We start from the raw sequence: 24,218 nt of genomic DNA on the forward strand, positions 1-24,218 counted from the left end.
ACCAGTAAAATACAGAACTATAACCTTATGTACAAACTTTTTTTATCAGGACCATAAAATTAGAAAACAATGTCCTCTATGTGCAAATATATATATAACATGCAAGTTTCTTAATTTATTTTTCTGCAAATTGCAATATTTACAGCTAATCGGAATTTTAAATTTTAGCTGGAAAAAAAAAAGAGTACTTGTTAGTAAATTCACAGGTTGCTACAAATTTTCCGTGGAAGTTTACAGAAGCTGCTTAAACCTGAAACAAACTGACTTCGTATTTCCAAACAATGGGTTAAGTACAAACATTTCTAAAGCTGACTAACAACTATTTTTTCCCACTTTGTGTATGAATTCTTTCCCCGACCTTAAAAAGCATTAATGAAAAAAGCAATGAAAAAAAGTTGCTTACTTAAGCTTGTATTGATACAACTAACATGCAAGAAATACCTCTAAGGTGTATTAATTAATGTTAAAGCTTATTCTCCTCTATTCTGTTGAGATAATTCAATTTCACAGGTCAAATGCAACCATCAATGACAATGATGCTTTTGACAATTCTCTTTGACTTGGCACGACTGATACATCCACCACTGAATTTTCAGAAACTGCTCTATGGGGTAATTATCTGGAGACCATACAAGATGAAGTGTCTACACACAAGGCAAAATACACTTGTCAAGAAACTCGTTAATATGATCGACATTCTCTTATGGACTGGCTACAGCTCTTGTTTCTGCAACGTAGGCTGATTAAATCTGAAACCAACTGGTTTCGTATTTCAAAACCATGGGTTAAATACAAACATTTCTATATCTTTTGAAAGTTAATTAAAATAAAGCATACTGATATTTCAAAGAAGTGTATTAGGAATAAATCTTGACCTAGAGTTGAAAAGAAAGGTACAATTTTTCATTGATATATCAAACATGAAATACCTATGATGTTGACATCATCTTTAAAAAACTCCTCTTGCCTGTCATGTCAAGCTTATTCCATTTCATATAGCTCATCCTCGATGACTATTTTACAATTTTTCTATCACCTGGTCTGGATGCAGCTGTATTGTGTGGTCATCGTGAAAATTTATGGGGAAATTATCCGAAGACTGTACAAGATAATGAAACACCTACACAATAGTGGCGTCCAATTGAGTTATCTAGATGACCAGAGAAATTTATGGAGAAATTGTTCCAGATGACCAAGGACATTTTTCTTATACCTTAAAGACTTGTTATTGCTTGTTTCTGCATCAATGCCTGATAAAACGTGAAAAAAACTGGTTTCTTATTTCCAGCTACATACATTGCCAACTTTTACAGCGGACTCTTATGACCTATATAGAGGCAATGACTGTTTTCCAGACTGCATATGAATTATTTCCTGTCTTTGAAAAGCTGTTGTAAAAAATCTATGTAAAAACTTATGTGCCCTTTCATTGATACATCTAACAGAGAAATACCTCCAATATTAACATCGCCTTGTCAAAGGCGCTCTCCAAGTCAACCTTACTCTATTACTCAATCCTACTGTATCCCCGTTGTTTTTTACTCTCATCGATGACCTTGGACATAGCACTGTTGACTGCTTCATCATTAAAAAGGCTGACCAATGACAGTTCCATGCAGACTCCGCAAAATATGTACACATTACGCAAAATTGAGCTCCAGTACAGTAACCATGAGAGTGCATGTTACAGATGATCAAGGACATTTTTCATCTAGCTTGAACATGGACTTCCTATGATTATTTCTGCATCAGAGGCTTATTAAACCTGAAACAACTGGTTTCATACTTACAAACCTGAAACAAACTGGTTTCATATTTCCCAAACAATCGGTTTAACACAAAAGTTCCTAAATTTTAAAGCTATTTCAAAAATATCTAGAGCTAATCCCCAATAAGTGTATAAAATATTTCTTGACCTTTAAAAGCAGTTGTGAAAAAAAAAAAACTGGTAGAAACTTCCATAATCTTTCATTGACTGATATAAATAACACTAAAGTACCTCTAGTTTAATCATCATCTTTTAAATCTCTTCTGTCCTGTCATGTAGTTTTACCCTTGCCCAATTGATAACTTTTTACAATTTCCTTTGCATATGGCAACAATAAAGTCTGCAACATGAAAAATGTTCCAAGGGGAAATAAACCAGAGGCTGTTCAAGATGAAGAAACATCTTAGCAATAATGAAGTTACTGAGAAACTTGTTTCAAACAAACAGGGACATCATGGAGGACTGTTACAGATGGTCAGGGACTTTTTTCTTCTAACATTATTATGAACAAGTTATGCCTCTTTTCTGTATAAGAACATCATTTAACCTGAAACAAACTAAGCTTCACATTTCCTGGTACAAAACAATCCTATATTTTGAATTTAACTGTTTAATGAAGTACCTAGAGTTAAGAAAAGTCTCCTGGATTATATACAAATTAATTCCTGCCTTTAAAAAGCTGTTTTGAGAAATACTGTCTAAAAATTTATGTAACTTTCATTGATACAACCAACACGAGAGAAATTTATACCTCCAAAATTAGCGTCACCTTTTCAAACTTGCTCTCTTTTCAGTCAACCTTACTCCATTACAAAATCCCTATTGTATCCCTCAATGTGAAGTGTTTTTTGGTGCTTCATCATTAAAAGACTGATCGATGATGGTTCTAATCTATGGGAACTCCGCAAGAGATGGACAGGATTACCAAAGAATGAGCTCCAGAACATTTACAATGGAGAGTACTTGTTGGAGATGACCATGGACATTTTTCATCTATAGCTTGAACACAAGACTTTAAATGACTGTATTTCTGCATCAGAGACTTACAAACCCTGAAACAAACTGGTGTCATATTTCCAAACAATGGGTTAAACATAAACACTCCTAAATATAAATTAAAACTAAAAAATAAAAGAAATATAAATTATAACTAAAAAATAAATAAAAGCTATTTAAGGAACTTCCTAAAGCTGATCCCCACTATGTGTATAAAGTCTTACCTGACCTTAAGCTAACTTCTATTAATAAAAAAATATATCAATAACACAGAAAAAAATACCTTTAGTATTATCATCACCTTTAAAAACTCCTCTTTCTAGTCATTTAGTTCAACCTTGGTCTATGTCTTTTTACAATTTCCTTTTCAATGATCTAATCTTTGCATCTGGCAATATTCAAGTTGGCACATTGGAAAAAGTTCCTAGAGGAAGTTTTCTGCAGGCTGTACAAGATGAAAAAACATCTAGGGCCTAAGGCATAAAAGAAGTGACTGAAAACTTGTTTCAAACTCTAGGACATCATGGAGGAAAAGGCTACAGATGGTCGGGGACGGCTTTCTCCTAGCTTAACATGGACATTTTATGCCTCTCTTCTATGTAACAGCCTCATTAAACAAACTGGCTTCGTACATCCTGGTACAAACATTTCTACATTTTGAATTCAACTGTTGAAGTATCTAGAGTTGAAGGTTTTCTGTAATATATACAAATTAATTCCTGCCTTTGAAAAGTGAAAAATACCTCCAATATTAACAACCTTTTCAAAGGTGCTCCCTTTTCGGTCAACCTTTCTCCATTACACAATCCTTACTGTATCCGTCTTAAGTCGGGTGTTTTTTAGTTGCTTCTTGAAGACCTTGAACATGGCACAGTTGACTGCGTCAACATTGACTGATCAATGGCAGTTCAAAGCAGACTACGCAAGAAATGGACATGTTTATGCAATAATGAGCTCCAGTAAATTAACCATGAGAGTACTAGCTACAGATGACCAAGGACATTTTTCATCATGGACTTCTAATGACTGTTTCTGCATCAAAGGCTAATTGAACCTGAAACGAACTGGTTTCATATTTCCAAACAATCGGTTAAACACAAACGTGCCTAAATTTTAAAGCCAAGTGTTCAAAGAGCTCACTAGAGCTGATCTCCACTATGCATTTAACTTCTTTCCTAACCTTTAGAAGCTGTTGTGAAAAAAACTAGTAAAAATAGACCGATAATAACAAAACTAAAGAAATACCTCTTGCATTATTATCACCTTTCAAAAACTCCTCTTTTCTGTCATGTGATTGACCCTTGTTCTCTGACCTTCTACAATTTCTTTTCAATGAACTAATCTTTGCATATGGCAATATTATAGTAGACATCATGAAAAACGTTCCAATGGGGCATTATCTGGAGGCGTACATGACATCTAGGCAACAATGAGGTCACATGATCAGGGACATCATGGAGGAACAGGCTACAGATGGCTGGGGATGGTCTGGTCTTCCAGCTTTATTATGGACAAGTTATGACTTTTTTTTTTTATTATAGAAAACCTCTTTAAACCTGAAACGAACTAGCTTCACATTTTCTGGTATAAACATTTCTATATTTTGAATTTAACTTTAAAAATAAAGAATCTAGAATTCAGAATGTTATTGCTGCCTTTGAAAAACTGTTGCACAAAAAATGTTTTGTAAAAATGTAACCTTCATTCTTACACCTAACTTGAGAGAAATACCTCAAATATTAACCTCACTAATTCAAAGTTGTTCTCTTTTAAGTCAGCCTTATTCCATAACACAATAACTGCTGTGTACCTCAAAGTCAGGTTTTTTAAAGTTCCTAATCGATGACCTTGGACATATCACTGTTGACTGCTCCGCCAGAGATGTAAAAGTTTACTCAAGAATGAGTGAGCTCCAGTACATCAACGATGGAGAGAACTTGTTACAGATGACCCAGGGCATTTTTCCTCTACCTTGAACATGGACTTCTTACGACTGTATTTCTGCATCATACGCATTTTAAACCTGAAACGAACTGGTTTCATATTTCCAAACAATGGGCTAAAAACAAACATTCCTAAATCTTAAAGCTGACAAATAAATGAACTATCTAGTGCCGATCTCAACTAAGTATTTAAACCTCTAGTCTCATCATGATCTTTAATAACCTCCTTTTCTGTGGACTAGTTAACCCTTGGTCTGTGACCTTTCACAATTTCCCTCCAATGACCTAATCTTTGCATATGGCAATGTTAAAGTTGACATGAAGAAAATTCCAAAGGGATATTATCTGAAGGCTATTCAAGATGAAGAAACATCTAGGCAAAAAAGAAGTCACTGAGAAACTTGTTTCACACAATCGCACACATCATGGTGGATGGTTACAGATGGTCAGGGATGGCGTTTTTCTAACTTTAATATGGCCATGTTATGTCTCTTTCCTGTATAAGAACCTCTATAAACCTGAAACAAACTTGCTTCATATTTCTTGGTTCAAACATTTCCATATTTTAATTTAACTGTTAAACGAAGTATCTAGAAGTGGGAAGGTTATTCCTGCCTTTGAAAAGCTGTTGTGCAAAAATGTCCTGTAAAAATTCATGTAACCTTTCATTGAAACATGTATCTAACATCAGAATTACCTCCAATATTAACATCACCTTTTCAAGGTTGCTCTTTTCAGCCAGCCTTATATGTTGCACAATCCAAACTGTATCCCTCAAAGTCAGATTTTTTAGTTTCTATCGATGACCTTGGACATATCACTGTTAAGAGCTTCATCATTAAGACTCCACCAGAGATGTAAAAGTTTGCTCTAGTATGAGATCTAATACATTAATCATGGAGAGAACTTGTTACAGATGACCCAGGGCATTTTTCATCTAGCTTGAACATGGACTTCTTATGACTGTATTTCTGCATCACTGGCTTATCAAACCTGAAACTAACTGGTTTCATATTTCCACATAATGGGCTTAACACAAACTTTCCTAAATTTTAAAGCTGACAATTCAATGAACTATCTAGTGCTGATCTCCATTACATATTTAAATTCTTTCTTTACCTTTAGAAGCTGTTGTGAAAAAACATCTGGTACAAGTTTTCATAGATTTATATTAACACCACAAAGAAATACCTTTTCCCTTATTATCCCCTTTTAAAAACTCTTTCCCGTCATGCAGTCAACCTTTGGTAAATGACTTTTCACGATTTTCTTTCAATGGTCTAATCTTTAGATCTGGCAATATTTAAGTCGGCCACACGACAAAAGTTACTAGAGGAAATTATCTGGAGGCTGTACAACACGATGAAACATCTAGGCAAAAATAAAGTCACTGAAAACCTTATTTCACATTATCTGGGACATCATGGAGGAACAGATTACAGATGGTCTTGGACAGTTTTCCAGCTTTAATATGGATGTGTTATGCCTCTTTTCTGTAGAACCTCATAAACCTGAAACGAACTTGTTCATATTTCCAAGTACAAACATTTCTATCTTTTGAATTTAACTGCCAAACGAAGTATCTAAGAGTTGAGAAATGAATTCTGCAATGTATACATATTAATTCCTTCCTTTGATAAGATGTTTTGAGAAATACTGTGTAAAATTTATGTCATCCAACAGGAGAGAAATACCTTCAATATTAACATCACCTTTTCAAAGTTGCTCTCTCTTCAATCAACCTTACTCCATTACACAATCCCTATTGTATCCCTCAATGTTGGTGTTTTTTTTTGTTTGTTTCTTTGTCGAAGACCTTGGACATGGCAGAGTTGACTGCTTCATCATTAACTCCCTGAAGCCGATATCATAATATACATGCTGCGGCGAGATAAGAATTACCACCTGACGTCGAAGAACAATTTTCTCATAATCACACTCGCAGGCAGTCAATTGAAATCATGCATGGATGTATTATTAACATGGGTGTAAATTAAACTATACTTATAAAATCTTCAAAGTTTGAACAAATATTTATATTTATCCACTTTCGTCCTTAATATCCAAATAGAATTATAATTTCACTTCGAAACATTCATTTTTACATACCTATTACGTTTAATAAATATTTGAACATTTCCCATTTTATTACTTTTTCACATGTAAACACATTAAATTCTAGTAAATAGAAATACATTATTAATACAGAGTATTTACATCAGCATTCCTCAAAATTAACACCCATTTTTGAGTGAATATAGATGGTTTATTTTGATGTATAATTTATTTATAAACATGTACAAAAACGTTGTGTGACACGCACTGAGACAGTTAAGTTGTAATATTTACTCCTATCTTTGAAGAATTATTAAATTTACAAAAAGCGTTTATTTACACACATTTTTATGTATGAAACATGTTTTGCGGTGTTATTTTTATCCATTTGAATTTAATGCGATGTAAGTGTACGAATATTTCAGCTTTCTAAAAGTTAACATTTTCTGATCATTCATTTCTCTGATAATGAAATTTCATCGTCGGAATCATCATCTGATGGACTGATACGTCACAATCAGCATGATAATGAATATTTTCTTCAATGTAAGAAAAATCTCGGGCAGCAGACATTATTTTAATCTTTTGAAATACAGTATGAACGAAACACAGCGGAGTTCGTCTTTTTTATTTCCTTTACCGAATATTTACAAACATTTATTTTAACAAGGAAACTAATTATTAGCATAATTAGTAATTATAACATCTAAGAAATAATAACCGGTATGCAAAATAATTTTGCTTTTATCAGGATTATCAAAAATTAACAAGTATGTGACGCAATCAGCATGATCTCGGTGCCGAGACTACACTCGTCAATCGCCGTCCTGGGGAGTCCTGATAACACGCGTATAGTCGGATATCGACGCAACAGGGGTAGAAAATATAGCGCCTTTAGTCGTATTTCGGCCCCAAGGAGTTAAAAGATTGATCAATGGCAGTTCTTTGGGGACTCCAGAACAGATGAACAGGATAATGCAAGAATGAGCTCCAGTACATTAACCATGGAGTACTTTTACAGATGATCAAGACATTTTTCCTCTAGCTTGAACATGGACTTGTTACGACTGTATTTCTGCATCACTGGCTTATTTAACCTGAAACGAACTGGTTTCATATTTCCAAACAATGGGTTAAACACAATCTTTCCTAAATTTTAAAGCTGACTTTACAATTGATGAACTATCTAGAGCTGATCTCCACTATGTATTTGAATTCTTTCTTAACCTTTAGAAGCTGTTGTGAAAGAAAACAAAGACAACTAGAACAAACTTTGATAATCTTTCACAGATCGATACTAATAACACGAAAAAAATACCTCTAGTCTCGTCATGATCTTTTAAAAACTCCTTTTCTGTGGACTAGCTAACCCTTGGTCTATGACCTTCCATAATTTCCCTCCAATGATCTAATCTTTGCATATGGCAATGTTAAAGTTGACATGAAAAAAGTTTCAAGGGGATATTATCTGGAAGCTGTTCAAGATGAAGAAACATCTAGGCAAAAAAGAAGTCACTGAGAAACTTGTTTCACACAATCAGACACATCATGGTGGATGGTTACAGATGGTCAGGGATGGCGTTTTTCTAACTTTAATATGGCCATGTTATGCCTCTTTCCTGTATAAGAACCTCTTTAAACCTGAAACGAACTTGCTTCATATTTCTTGGTTCAAACATTTCCATATTTTAATTTAACTGTTAAACGAAGTATCTAGAAGTGGGAAGGTTAATCCTGCCTTTGAAAAGCTGTTGTGCAAAAATGTTTTGTAAATATTCATGTAACCTTTCACTGAAACATGTATCTAACAGGAGAATTACCTCCAATATTAACATCACCAATTCAAAGTTGCTCTTTTCAGTCAGCCTTATCTGTTACACAATCCCTACTGTATCCCTCAATGTCAGATTTTTTTTTTAGTTTCTATCGATGACCTTGGACATATCACTGTTAACTGCTTCATCATCAAGACTCCACCAGAGATGTAAAAGTTTGCTTCAGTATGAGCTCCAATACATTAATCATGGCGAAAACTTGTTACAGATGACCCAAGGCATTTTTCATCTAGCTTGAACATGGACTTGTTATGACTGTATTTCTGCATCACTGGCTTATTAAACCTGAAACTAACTGGTTTCATATTTCCAAACAATGGGTTAAACAGAAACTTTCCTAAATTTTAAAGCTGACAATTCAATGAACTATTTAGTGCTGATCTCCACTACGTATTTAAATTCTTTCCTGACCTTTAGAAGCTGTTGTGAAAAAGCATCTGGTACAACTTATCACAGATTTATATTAATACCACAAAGAAATATCTTTACCCTTATTATCACCTTTTAAAAACTCTTTCTCGTCATGTAGTTAACCTTTGGTAAATGACTTTTCACGATTTTCTTTCAACGGTCTAATCTTTAGATCTGGAATTATTAAGTGGAAAATACGGCAAAAGTTACTAGAGGAAATTATCTGGAGGCTGTACAATGCGATCAAACATCTAGGCAAAAATGAAGTCACTGAAAACCTTATTTCACATTATCTGGGACATCATGGAGGAACAGATTACAGATGGTCTTGGACTTTTCTCTTCCAGCTTTAATATTGACGTGTTATGCCTCTTTTCTGTAGAACCTTATTAAACCTGAAACGAACTTGTTCATATTTCCAAGTACAAACATTTCTATCTTTTGAATTAACTCCCAAATGAAGTATCTATAATTGAGAAATGTATCCTGTAATGTATACATATTAATTCTTGCCTTTGAAAAGATCTTTCGAGAAATACTGTGTAAAATTTATGTCATCTAACACCAGAGAAATACCTCCAATGTTAACATCACCTTTTCAAAGTTGCTCCATTTTCAGTCAACCTTACTCCATTACACAATCCCTATTGTATCCCTCAATCTTTTTTTTTTTTTTTTTCCTCAAAGAACTTCGACATGTCACAGTTGACTGCTTCATCATTAAAAGATTGATCGATGGCAGTTCTTTGGGGACTCCAGAACAGATGGACAGGATTACGCAAGAATGTGCTCCGGTACATTAACCATGAAGAGTACTTTTACAGATGATCAAGACATTTTGCCTCTAGCTTGAACATGGACTTGTTATGACTGTATTTCTGCATCACTGGCTTACTTAACCTGAAACGAACTGGTTTCATATTTCCAAACAATGGGTTAAACACAAACTTTCCTAAATTTTAAAGCCGACTATACAATTGATGAACTATCTAGAGCTGATCTCCACTATGTATTTGAATTCTTTCTTAACCTTTAGAAGCTGTTGTGAAAGAAAACAAGACAACTAGTACAAACTTCGATAATCTTTCATAGACTGATACTAATAACACGAAAAAGATACCTCTAGTCTCGTCATTATCTTTTAAAAACTCCTTTTCTGTGGACTAGTTAACCCTTGGTCTGTGACCTTTCACAGTTTCCCTCCAATGACCTAATCTTTGCATATGGCTATGTTAAAGTTGACATGAAAAAAGTTCCAAGGGGATATGGTCTGGAAGCTGTTCAAGATGAAGAAACATCTAGGCAAAAAAGAAGTCACTGAGAAACTTGTTTCACACAATCAGACACATCATGGTGGATGGTTACAGATGGTCAGGGATGGCGTTTTTCTAACTTTAATATGGCCATGTTATGTCTCTTTCCTGTATAAGAACCTCTTTAAACCTGAAATGAACTTGCTTCATATTTCTTGGTTCAAACATTTCCATATTTTAATTTAACTGTTAAACGAAGTATCTAGAAGTGGGAAGGTTAATCCTGCCTTTGAAAAGCTGTTGTGCAAAAATGTTCTTTAAAAATTCATGTAACCTTTCACTGAAACATGTATCCGACAGGAGAATTACCTCCAATATTAACATCACCAATTCAAAGTTGCTCTTTTCAGTTAGCCTCATCTGTTACACAATCCCTACTGTATCCCTCAATGTCAGATTTTTTTTTTAGTTTCTATCGATGACCTTGGACATATCACTGTTAACTGCTTCATCATCAAGACTCCACCAGAGATGTAAAAGTTTGCTTCAGTATGAGCTCCAATACATTAATCATGGAGAAAGCTTGTTACAGATGACCCAGGGCATTTTTCATCTAGCTTGAACATGGACTTGTTATGACGGTATTTCTGCATCACTGGCTTATTAAACCTGAAACTAACTGGTTTCATATTTCCAAACAATGGGTTAAACAGAAACTTTCCTAAATTTTAAAGCTGACAATTCAATGAACTATCTAGTGCTGATCTCCACTACGTATTTAAATTCTTTCCAGACCTTTAGAAGCTGTTGTGAAAAAGCATCTAGTACAAGTTATCATAGATTTATATTAATACCACAAAGAAATACCTTTACCCTTATTATCACCTTTTAAAAACTCTTTCTCGTCATGTAGTTAACCTTTGGTAAATGACTTTTCACGATTTTCTTTCAACGGTCTAATCTTTAGATCTGGCATTATTAAGTGGAAAATACGGCAAAAGTTACTAGAGGAAATTATCTGGAGGCTGTACAACATCTAGGCAAAAATGAAGTCACTGAAAACCTTATTTCACATTATCTGGGACATCATGGAGGAACAGATTACAGATGGTCTTGGACTTTTTTCTTCCAGCTTTATTATGGACATGTTATGCCTCTATTCTGTAGAACCTCATTAAACCTGAAACGAACTTGCTTCATATTTCCAAGTACAAACATTTCTATCTTTTGAATTTAACTGCCAAATGAAGTATCTAGAGTTGAGAAATGTATTCTGTAATGTATACATATTAATTCTTGCCTTTGAAAAGATCTTTTGAGAAATACTGTGTAAAATTTATGTCATCCAACATGAGAGAAATACCTCCAATGTTAACATCACCTTTTCAAGGTTGCTCCATTTTCAGTCAACCTTACTCCATTACACAATCCCTATTGTATCCCTCAATCTTTTTTTTGTTTTTTTTTTTGTCGAAGAACTTGGACATGTCACAGTTGACTGCTTCATCATTAAAAGATTGATCGATGGCAGTTCTTTGGGGACTCCAGAACAGATGGACAGGATTACGCAAGAATGTGCTCCAGTACATTAACCATGAAGAGTACTTTTACAGATGATCAAGACATTTTGCCTCTAGCTTGAACATGGACTTGTTATGACTGTATTTCTGCATCACTGGCTTACTTAACCTGAAACGAACTGGTTTCATATTTCCAAACAATGGGTTAAACACAAACTTAATCTTCCTAAATTTTAAAGCCGACTATACAATTGATGAACTATCTAGAGCTGATCTCCACTATGTACTTGAATTCTTTCTTAACCTTTAGAAGCTGTTGTGAAAGAAAACAAGACAAACTTCGATAATCTTTCATAGACCGATACTAATAACACGAAAGAAATACCTCTAGTCTCGTCATTATCTTTTAAAAACTCCTTTTCTGTGGACTAGTTAACCCTTGGTCTGTGACCTTTCACAGTTTCCCTCCAATGACCTAATCTTTGCATATGGCTATGTTAAAGTTGACATGAAACAAGTTCCAAGGGGATATGGTCTGGAAGCTGTTCAAGATGAAGAAACATCTAGGCCAAAAAGAAGTCACTGAGAAACTTGTTTCACACAATCAGACACATCATGGTGGATGGTTACAGATGGTCAGGGATGGCGTTTTTCTAACTTTAATATGGCCATGTTATGCCTCTTTCCTGTATAAGAACCTCTTTAAACCTGAAATGAACTTGCTTCATATTTCTTGGTTCAAACATTTCCATATCTTAATTTAACTGTTAAACGAAGTATCTAGAAGTTGGAAGGTTATTCCTGCCTTTGAAAAGCTGTTGTGCAAAAATGTTCTTTAAAAATTCATGTAACCTTTCACTGAAACATGTATCCGACAGGAGAATTACCTCCAATATTAACATCACCAATTCAAAGTTGCTCTTTTCAGTCAGCCTCATCTGTTACACAATCCCTACTGTATCCCGCAATGTCAGATTTTTTTTTTTAGTTTCTATCGATGACCTTGGACATATCACTGTTAACTGCTTCATCATCAAGACTCCACCAGAGATGTAAAAGTTTGCTTCAGTATGAGCTCCAATACGTTATGGAGAGAACTTGTTACAGATGACCCAGGGCATTTTTCATCTAGCTTGAACATGGACTTGTTATGACTGTATTTCTGCATCACTGGCTTATTAAACCTGAAACTAACTGGTTTCATATTTCCAAACAATGGGTTAAACAGAAACTTTCCTAAATTTTAAAGCTGACAATTCAATGAACTATCTAGTGCTGATCTCCACTACGTATTTAAATTCTTTCCTGACCTTTAGAAGCTGTTGTGAAAAAGCATCTGGTACAAGTTATCACAGATTTATATTAATACCACAAAGAAATATCTTTACCCTTATTATCACCTTTTAAAAACTCTTTCTCGTCATGTAGTTAACCTTTGGTAAATGACTTTTCACGATTTTCTTTCAACGGTCTAATCTTTAGATCTGGCAATATTTAAGTGGAAAATACGGCAAAAGTTACTAGAGGAAATTATCTGGAGGCTGTACAACACGATGAAACATCTAGGCAAAAATGAAGTCACTGAAAACCTTATTTCACATTATCTGGGACATCATGGAGGAACAGATTACAGATGGTCTTGGACTTTTTTCTTCCAGCTTTATTATGGACATGTTATGCCTCTATTCTGTAGAACCTCATTAAACCTGAAACGAACTTGCTTCATATTTCCAAGTACAAACATTTCTATCTTTTGAATTAACTCCCAAATGAAGTATCTAGAGTTGAGAAATGTATTCTGTAATGTATACATATTAATTCTTGCCTTTGAAAAGATCTTTTGAGAAATACTGTGTAAAATTTATGTCATCTAACACCAGAGAAATACCTCCAATGTTAACATCACCTTTTCAAAGTTGCTCCATTTTCAGTCAACCTTACTCCATTACACAATCCCTATTGTATCCCTCAATCTTTTTTTTTGTTTTGTTTTTTTGTCGAAGACCTTGGACATGGCACAATTGACTGCTTCATCATTAAAAGATTGATCGATGGCAGTTCTTTGGGGACTCCAGAACAGATGGACAGGATTACGCAAGAATGTGCTCCAGTACATTAACCATGAAGAATACTTTACAGATGATCAAGACTTTTGCCTCTAGCTTGAACATGGATTTGTTATGACTGTATTTCTGCATCACTGGCTTACTTAACCTGAAACGAACTGGTTTCATATTTCCAAACAATGGGTTTAACACAAACAGTTAATCTTCCTAAATTTTAAAGCCGACTATACAATTGATGAACTATCTAGAGCTGATCTCCACTATGTATTTGAATTCTTTCTTAACCTTTAGAAGCTGTTGTGAAAGAAAACAAGACAACTAGTACAAGTTCGATAATCTTCATAGACGATACTATAACACGAAAGAAATACCTCTAGTCTCGTCATTATCTTTTAAAAACTCCTTTTCTGTGGACTAGTTAACCCTTGGTCTGTGACCTTTCACAGTTTCCTCCAATGACCTAATCTTTGCATATGGCATGTTAAAGTTGACATGAAAAAGTTCCAGGGGATATGGTCTGGAAGCTGTTCAAGATGAAGAAACATCTAGGCCAAAAAGAAGTCACTGAGAAACTTGTTTCACACAATCAGACACATCATGGTGGCGTTACAGATGGTCAGGGATGGCTTTTTCTAACTTTAATATGGCATGTTATGCCTCTTTCTGTATAAGAACCTCTTTAAACCTGAAAGAACTTGCTTCATATTTCTTGGTTCAAACATTTCCATATTTATTTAACTGTTAAACGAAGTATCTGAAGTGGAAGGTTAATCCTGCCTTTGAAAAGCTGTTGTGCAAAATGTTTGTAAAATTCATGTAACCTTTCACTGAACAGTATCGAAGGAGAATACCTCCAATATTAACATCACCAATTCAAGTTGCTCTTTTCAGTCAGCCTCTCTGTTACACAATCCCTACTGTATCCCTCAATGTCATTTTTTTTTGTTTTTTCGATGACCTTGGACATATCACTGTTAACTGCTTCATCATCAAGACTCACCAGAGATGTAAAAGTTTGCTTCAGTATGAGCTCCAATACATTATCATGGGAAACTTGTTACAGATGACCAGCATTTTCATCTAGCTTGAACATGGACTTGTTATGACTGTATTTCTGCATCACTGGCTTATTAAACCTGAAACTAACTGGTTTCATATTTCCAAACAATGGGTTAAACAGAAACTTTCCTAAATTTTAAAGCTACAATTCAATGACTATCTAGGCTGATCTCCACTACGTATTTAAATTCTTTCCTGACCTTTAGAAGCTGTTGTGAAAAAGCACTGTACAACTATCACAGATTTATATAATACACAAAGAATATCTTTACCTTATTATCACCTTTTAAAAACTCTTTCTCGTGTAGTTAACCTTGGTAAATGACTTTCACATTTTCTTTCAAGCTAATCTTTAGATCTGGATATTAAGTGGAAAATACGCAAAAGTTACTAGGGAAATTATCTGGAGGCTGTACAATGATGAAACATCTAGGCAAAAATGAAGTCACTGAAAACTTATTTCACATTATCTGGGACATCATGGAGGAACAGATTACAGATGGTTGGACTTTTCTTCCAGCTTTAATATGGCTGTTATGCTCTTTCCCTGTAGAACCTCATTAAACCTGAAACGAACTTGTTCATATTTCTAAGTACAAACATTTCTATCTTGAATTAACTCCCAAATGAAGTATCTAGAATGAGAAAATGTATCCTGTAATTATCATATTAATTCTTGCTTGAAAAGATCTTTGAGAAATTCTGTGAAATTATGTCATCTAACACAGAGAAATACCTCCAATGTTAACATCACCTTTCAAAGTTGCTCCATTTTCAGTCAACCTTACTCATTACACAATCCCTATTGTATCCCTCAATCTTTTTTTTTTTTGTTTTTGTCGAAGACCTTGGACATGTCACAGTTGACTGCTTCATCATAAAAGATGATCGATGGCAGTTCTTGGGACTCCAGAAAGATGGACAGGATTAGCAAGAATGTGCTCCAGTACATTAACCATAGAGAACTTTTACAGATGATCAAGACATTTTGCCTCTAGCTTGAACATGGACTTGTTATGACTGTATTTCTGCATCACTGGCTTATTAACCTGAAACGAACTGGTTTCATATTTCCAAACAATGGGTTTAACAAACAAAACTTCTAAATTTTAAAGCCGACTATACAATTGATGAACTATCTAGAGCTGATCTCCACTATGTACTTGAATTCTTTCTTAACCTTTAGAAGCTGTTGTGAAAGAAAACAAGACAAACTTCGATAATCTTTCATAGACTGATACTAATAACACGAAAAAGATACCTCTAGTCTCGTCATTATCTTTTAAAAATCCTTTTCTGTGGACTAGTTAACCCTTGGTCTGTGACCTTTCACAGTTTCCCTCAATGACCTAATCTTTGCATATGCTATGTTAAGTTGACATGAAAAAAGTTCCAAGGGGATATGGTCTGGAACTGTTCAGATGAAGAAACATCTAGCAAAAAGAGTCACTGAGAAACTTGTTTCACACAATGACACATCATGGTGGATGGTAATGGTCAGGGATGGCGTTTTTCTAACTTTAATATGGCCATGTTATGTCTCTTTCCTGTATAAGAACCTCTTTAAACCTGAAATGAACTTGCTTCATATTTCTTGGTTCAAACATTTCCATATTTTAATTTAACTGTTAAACGAAGTATCTAGAAGTGGGAAGGTTAATCCTGCCTTTGAAAAGCTGTTGTGCAAAAATGTTTTGTAAATATTCATGTAACCTTTCACTGAAACATGTATCTAACAGGAGAATTACCTCCAATATTAACATCACCAATTCAAGTTGCTCTTTTCAGTTAGCCTCATCTGTTACACAATCCCTACTGTATCCCTCATGTCAGATTTTTTTTTAGTTTCTATCGATGACCTGGACATATCACTGTTAACGCTTCATCATCAAGACTCCACCAGAGATGTAAAAAGTTTGCTTCAGTATGAGCTCCAATACTTATCATGGGAGAACTTGTTACAGATGACCCAAGGCATTTTCATCTAGCTTGAACATGGACTTTTATGACGGTATTTCTGCATCACTGGCTTATTAACCTGAAACTAACTGGTTTCATATTTCCAAACATGGGTTAAAAGAAACTTTCCTAAATTTTAAAGCTGACAATTCAATGAACTATCTAGTGCTGATCTCCACTACGATTTAAATTCTTTCTGACCTTTAGAAGCTGTTGTGAAAAAGCATCTGTACAAGTTATCACAGATTTATATTAATACCACAAAGAAATATCTTTACCCTTATTATCACCTTTTAAAAACTCTTTCTCGTCATGTAGTTAACCTTTGGTAAATGACTTTCAGATTTTCTTTCAACGGTCTAATCTTTAGATCTGGCATTATTAAGTGGAAATATACGGCAAAAGTTACTAGAGGAAATTATCTGGAGGCTGTACAACGATAAACATCTAGGCAAAAATGAAGTCACTGAAAACCTTATCTCACATTATCTGGGACATCATGGAGGAACAGATTACAGATGGTCTGGACTTTTTCTTCCAGCTTTATTATGGACGTGTTATGCCTCTTTTCGAGACCCATTAAACCTGAAACGAACTGTTCATATTTCCAAGTACAAACATTTCTATCTTTTGAATTACTCCAAATGAAGTATCTAGAGTTGAGAAATGTATCTGTAATGTATACATATTAATTCTTGCTTTGAAAAGATCTTTGAGAAATACTGTGTAAATTATGTCATCACACAGAGAAATACCTCCATGTTAACATCACTTTTCAAGTTGCTCCATTTTCAGTCAACCTTACTCCATTACACAATCCCTATTGTATCCCTCAATCTTTTTTTTTTTTTTTTTCCCTCAAAGAACTTCGACATGTCACAGTTGACTGCTTCATCATTAAAAGATTGATCGATGGCAGTTCTTTGGGGACTCCAGAACAGATGGACAGGATTACGCAAGAATGTGCTCCGTACATTAACATGAAGATACTTTAAGATGATCAAGACTTTTGCCTCTAGCTTGAACATGGACTTTATGACTGTATTTCTGCATCACTGGCTTACTTAACCTGAACGAACTGGTTTCATATTCCAAACAATGGGTTTAACACAAACTTTCCTAAATTTTAAAGCCGACTATACAATTGATGAACTATCTAGAGCTGATCTCCACTATGTATTGAATTCTTTCTTAACTTTAGAAGCTGTTGTAAAGAAACAAACAAGACAAACTTCGATAATCTTTCATAGACTGATACTAATAACACGAAAGAAATACCTCTAGTCTCGTCATTATCTTTTTAAAAACTCCTTTTCTGTGGACTAGTTAACCTTGGTCTGTGACCTTTCACAGTTTCCTCCATGACCTAATCTTTGCATATGGCTATGTTAAAGTTGACATGAAAAAGTTCCAGGGGATATGGTCTGGAAGCTGTTCAAGATGAGAAACATCTAGGCAAAAAGAAGTCACTGAGAAACTTGTTTCACACAATCAGACACATCTGGTGGATGGTTACAGATGGTCAGGGATGGCGTTTTTCTAACTTTAATATGGCCATGTTATGCCTCTTTCTGTATAAGAACCTCTTTAAACCTGAATGAACTTGCTTCATATTTCTTGGTTCAAACATTTCCATATTTAATTTAACTGTTAAACGAGTATCTAGAAGTGGGAAGGTTATTCCTGCTTTGAAAAGCTGTTGTGCAAAAATGTTCTTAAAATTCATGTAACCTTTCACTGAAACATGTATCCACAGGAGAATTACCTCCAATATTAACATCACCAATTCAAAGTTGCTCTTTCAGTCAGCCTCATCTGTTACACAATCCCTACTGTATCCGCAATGTCAGATTTTTTTTTTTAGTTTCTATCGATGACCTTGGACATATCACTGTTAACTGCTTCATCATCAAGACTCCACAGAGATGTAAAAGTTTGCTTCAGTATGAGCTCCAATACTTATGGAGAAACTTGTTACAGATGACCCAGGCATTTTTCATCTAGCTTGAACATGGACTTGTTATGACTGTATTTGCATCATGGCTTATTAAACTGAAACTAACTGGTTTCATATTTCCAAACAATGGGTTAAACAGAAACTTTCCTAAATTTTAAAGCTGACAATTCAATGAACTATCTAGTGCTGACTCCACTACGTATTTAAATTCTTTCCGACCTTTAGAAGCTGTTGTGAAAAGCATCTGGTACAAGTTATCACAGATTTATATTAATACCACAAAGAAATATCTTTACCCTTATTATCACCTTTTAAAAACTCTTTCTCGTCATGTAGTTAACCTTTGGTAAATGACTTTTCACGATTTTCTTTCAACGGTCTAATCTTTAGATCTGGCATTATTAAGTGGAAAATACGGCAAAAGTTACTAGAGGAAATTATCTGGAGGCTGTACAACGATGAAACTCTAGGCAAAAATGAAGTCACTGAAAACCTTATTTCACATTATCTGGGACATCATGGAGGAACAGATTACAGATGGTCTTGGACTTTTTCTTCCAGCTTTATATGGACTGTTATGCCTCTTTCTGTAGAACCTCATTAAACCTGAAACGAACTTGTTCATATTTCCAAGTACAAACATTTCTATCTTGAATTAACTCCCAAATGAAGAATCTAGAGTTGAAAAATGTATTCTGTAATGTATACATATTAATTCTTGCCTTTGAAAAGATCTTTCGAGAAATACTGTGTAAAATTTATGTCATCTAACACGAGAGAAATACCTCCAATGTTAACATCACCTTTTCAAAGTTGCTCCATTTTCAGTCAACCTTACTCCATTACACAATCCCTATTGTATCCCTCAATCTTTTTATTTGTTTTGTTTTTTTGTCGAAGACCTTGGACATGTCACAGTTGACTGCTTCATCATTAAAAGATTGATCGATGGCAGTTCTTTGGGGACTCCAGAACAGATGGACAGGATTACGCAAGAATGTGCTCCGGTACATTAACCATGAAGAGTACTTTTACAGATGATCAAGACATTTTGCCTCTAGCTTGAACATGGACTTGTTATGACTGTATTTCTGCATCACTGGCTTACTTAACCTGAAACGAACTGGTTTCATATTTCCAAACAATGGGTTTAACACAAACAATTAACCTTGCTAAATTTTAAAGCCGACTATACAATTGATGAACTATCTAGAGCTGATCTCCACTATGTATTTGAATTCTTTCTTAACCTTTAGAAGCTGTTGTGAAAGAAAACAAGACAACTTGTACAAGTTCGATAATCTTTCATAGACCGATACTAGTAACACGAAAGAAATACCTCTAGTCTCGTCATTATCTTTTAAAAACTCCTTTTCTGTGGACTAGTTAACCCTTGGTTTGTGACCTTTCACAGTTTCCCTCCAATGACCTAATCTTTGCATATGGCAATGTTAAAGTTGACATGAAAGAAGTTCCAAGGGGATATCATCTGGAAGCTGTTCAAGATGAAGAAACATCTAGGCCAAAAAGAAGTCACTGAGAAACTTGTTTCACACAATCAGACACATCATGGTGGATGGTTACAGATGGTCAGGAATGGTGTTTTTCTAACTTTAATATGGCCATGTTATGCCTCTTTCCTGTATAAGAACCTCTTTAAACCTGAAACGAACTTACTTCATATTTCTTGGTTCAAACATTTCCATATTTTAATTTAACTGTTAAACGAAGTAGCTAGAAGTGGGAAGGTTATTCCTGCCTTTGAAAAGCTGTTGTGCAAAAATGTTCTGTAAAAATTCATGTAACCTTTCACTGAAACATGTACCTAACATAAGAATTACCTCCAATATTAGTATCACCAATTCAAAGTTGCTCTTTTCAGTCAGCCTTATCTGTTACACAATCCCTACTGTCTCCCTCAATGTCAGATTTTTTTTTTAGTTTCTATCGATGACCTTGGACATATCTCTGATAACTGCTTCATCATCAAGACTCCACCAGAGATGTAAAAGTTTGCTCTAGTATGAGCTCCAATACATTAATCACGGAGAGAACTTGTTACAGATGACCCAGGGCATTTTTCATCTAACTTGAACATGGACTTGTTATGACTGTATTTCTGCATCACTGGCTTATTAAACCTGAAACTAACTGGTTTCATATTTCCAAACAATGGGTTAAACAGAAACTTTCCTAAATTTTAAAGCTGACAATTCAATGAACTATCTAGTGCTGATCTCCACTACGTATTTAAATTCTTTCCTGACCTTTAGAAACTGTTGTGAAAAAGCATCTGGTACAAGTTATCATAGATTTATATTAATACCACAAAGAAATACCTTTACCCTTATTATCACCTTTTAAAAACTCTTTCTCGTCATGTAGTTAACCTTTGGTAAATGACTTTTCACGATTTTCTTTCAACGGTCTAATCTTTAGATCTGGCAATATTTAAGTGGAAAATACGGCAAAAGTTACTAGAGGAAATTATCTGGAGGCTGTACAACACGATGAAACATCTAGGCAAAAATGAAGTCACTGAAAACCTTGTTTCACATTATCTGGGACATCATGGAGGAACAGATTACAGATGGTCTTGGACTTTTTTCTTCCAGCTTTAATATGGACATGTTATGCCTCTTTTCTGTAGAACCTCATTAAACCTGAAACGAACTTGTTCATATTTCCAAGTACAAACATTTCTATCTTTTGAATTAACTCCCAAATGAAGTATCTAGAGTTGAGAAATGTATTCTGTAATGTATACATATTAATTCTTGCCTTTGAAAAGATCTTTTGAGAAATACTGTGTAAAATTTATGTCATCCAACATGAGAGAAATACCTCCAATGTTAACCTTACTCCATTACACAATCCCTATTGTATCCCACAATCTTTTTTTTTAGTTTTGTTTTTTTTGTCGAAGACTTGGAATGCACAATTGACTGCTTCATCATAAAAGATTGATCGTGGCGTTCTTTGGGGACTCCAGAACAGAGGACAGGATTACGCAGAATGTGCTCGTACATTAACATGAAGTACTTTTACAGATGATCAAACATTTTGCCTTAGTTTGAAATGGACTTGTTATGACGTATTTCTGCATCACTGACTTTCTTACCCTGAAACGAATTGGTTCATATTTCCAAACAATGGTTTAACAAAATTTCCTAAATTTAAAGCCGATAACATTGATGAATATCTAGAGTGATCTCCACTATGTATTTGAATTCTTTCTTAACTTTAGAAGCTGTTGTGAAAGAAAACAGCAACTTGTACAAACTTCGATAATCTTTCATAGACGATACTAATAACACAAAAAAGATACCTCTAGTCTCGTATATCTTTTATAAACTCTTTCTGTGGACTAGTTAACCTTGTCTGTGACCTTTACAGTTTCTCCCCAATGACCTAATCTTTGATTATGGCAATGTTAAGTTGACATGAAAAAAGTTTCCAAGGGGATATTATCTGGAAGCTGTTCAAGATGAAGAAATCTAGGCCAAATAAGAAGTCACTGAGAAACTTGTTTCACACAATCAGAACATCATGGTGGATGGTTACAGTTGGTCAGGAATGGCGTTTTTCTAACTTTAATATGGCTATGTTATGCCTCTTTCCTGTATAAGAACCTCTTCAAACCTGAAACGAACTTGCTTCATATTTCTTGGTTCAAACATTCTCATATTTTAATTTAACTGTTAAACGAAGTATCTAGAAGTGAGAAGGTTATTTCCTGCCTTTGAAAAGCTGTTGTGCAAAAATGTTCTGTAAAAATTCATGTAACCTTTCATTGAAACATGTTTCTAACATGAGAATTACCTCCAATATTAACATCACCAATTCAAAGTTGCTCGTTTCAGTCAGCCTTATCTGTTACACAATCCCTACTGTATCTCTCAATGTCAGATTTTTTTTTTTAGTTTCTATCGATGACCTTGGACATATCACTGTTAACTGCTTCATCATCAAGACTCCACCAGAGATGTACAAGTTTGCTTCAGTATGAGCTCCAATACATTAATCATGGAGAGAACTTGTTACAGATGACCCAGGGCATTTTTCATCTAGCTTGAACATGGACTTGTTATGACGGTATTTCTGCTTCATTGGCTTATTAAACCTGAAACTAACTGGTTTCATATTTCCAAACAATGGGTTAAACAGAAACTTTCCTAAATTTTAAAGCTGACAATTCAATGAACTATCTAGTGCTGATCTCATACGTATTTAAATTCTTTCCAGACCTTTAGAAGCTGTTGTGAAAAAGCATCTGGTACAAGTTATCATAGATTTATATTAATACACAAGAATACCTTTACCCTTATTATCACCTTTTAAAAACTCTTTCTCGTCATGTATTAACCTTTGGTAAATGACTTTTCAGGATTTTCTTTCAACGGTCTAATCTTTAGATCTGGCAATATTTAAGTGGAAAATACGGCAAAAGTTACTAGAGGAAATTATCTGGAGGCTGTACAATACGATGAAACATCTAGGCAAAAATGAAGTCACTGAAAACCTTATTTCACATTATCTGGGACATCATGGAGGAACAGATTACAGATGGTCTTGGACTTTTTTCTTCCAGCTTTAATATGGACGTGTTATGCCTCTTTTCTGTAGAACCTCATTAAACCTGAAACGAACTTGCTTCATATTTCCAAGTACAAACATTTCTATCTTTTCAATTTAACTGCCAAATGAAGTATCTAGAGTTGAGAAATGTATTCTGTAATGTATACATATTAATTCCTGCCTTTGAAAAGATGTTTTGAGAAATACTGGGTAAATACGTCATCTTACACGACAGAAATACCTCCAATATTAACATCACCTTTTCAAAGTTGCTCTCTTTTCAGTCAACCTTACTCCATTACACAATCCCTATAAATTGTATCCCTCAATGTTGTTTCTTTTTTAGTTTTTCTGACGAAGACCTTGGACATGGCACAGTTGACTGCTTCATCATGAAAAGATTGATCAATAGCAGTTCTTTGGGGACTCCAGAATAGATGGACAGGATTACGCAAGAATGAGCTCTACTACGTTAACCATGGAGAGTGCTTTTACAGAAGATTAAGACGTTTTTCATCTAGCTTGAACATCGACTTGTTACGACTGTATTTCTGCATCACTGGTTTATTTAACCTGAAACGAACTGGTTTCATATTTCCAAACACTGGGTTAAACACAAACTTTCCTAGATTTTAATGCTGACTATATAATGAACTATCTAGCGCTGATCTCCAGTATGTATTTGAATTCTTCCTTAACCTTGATAAGCTGTGAAAAAAAAAAAAAAAACAAGAGCTGTCAGTGGACAGCACGCTCGACTATTCTCAGTGCTTGATAGTATAATATAAGCAATGAGTAAAACTTTAACATTACAATAA

General features: G+C 34.6%; 1 long non-coding RNA gene across 8 annotated transcripts in view; it reads right to left on the minus strand.

The window, feature by feature from the left end:
• Positions 1 to 316: 316 nt before the first annotated feature.
• LOC123530870 (uncharacterized) overlaps positions 317 to 24,218 on the minus strand; it is a 34,190-nt gene continuing 10,288 nt past the window's right edge. For 5 of the 8 annotated variants that reach the window (XR_008365965.1, XR_008365966.1, XR_008365970.1 and 2 more), the window contains 4 exons: positions 23,642 to 23,973; positions 20,162 to 21,666; positions 15,873 to 16,167; positions 317 to 13,912 (listed from right to left, as the gene is read on the minus strand). This is a non-coding gene — a long non-coding RNA (uncharacterized LOC123530870). The remainder of the gene's footprint in view (positions 13,913 to 15,872; positions 16,168 to 20,161; positions 21,667 to 23,641; positions 23,974 to 24,218) is intronic. The other 3 variants (XR_008365968.1, XR_008365969.1, XR_008365967.1) reach the window with 3 other exon arrangements.

This window comes from Mercenaria mercenaria, chromosome 1 (assembly GCF_021730395.1).
Source record: "Mercenaria mercenaria strain notata chromosome 1, MADL_Memer_1, whole genome shotgun sequence".
Classification (NCBI taxonomy): domain Eukaryota; kingdom Metazoa; phylum Mollusca; class Bivalvia; order Venerida; family Veneridae; genus Mercenaria; species Mercenaria mercenaria.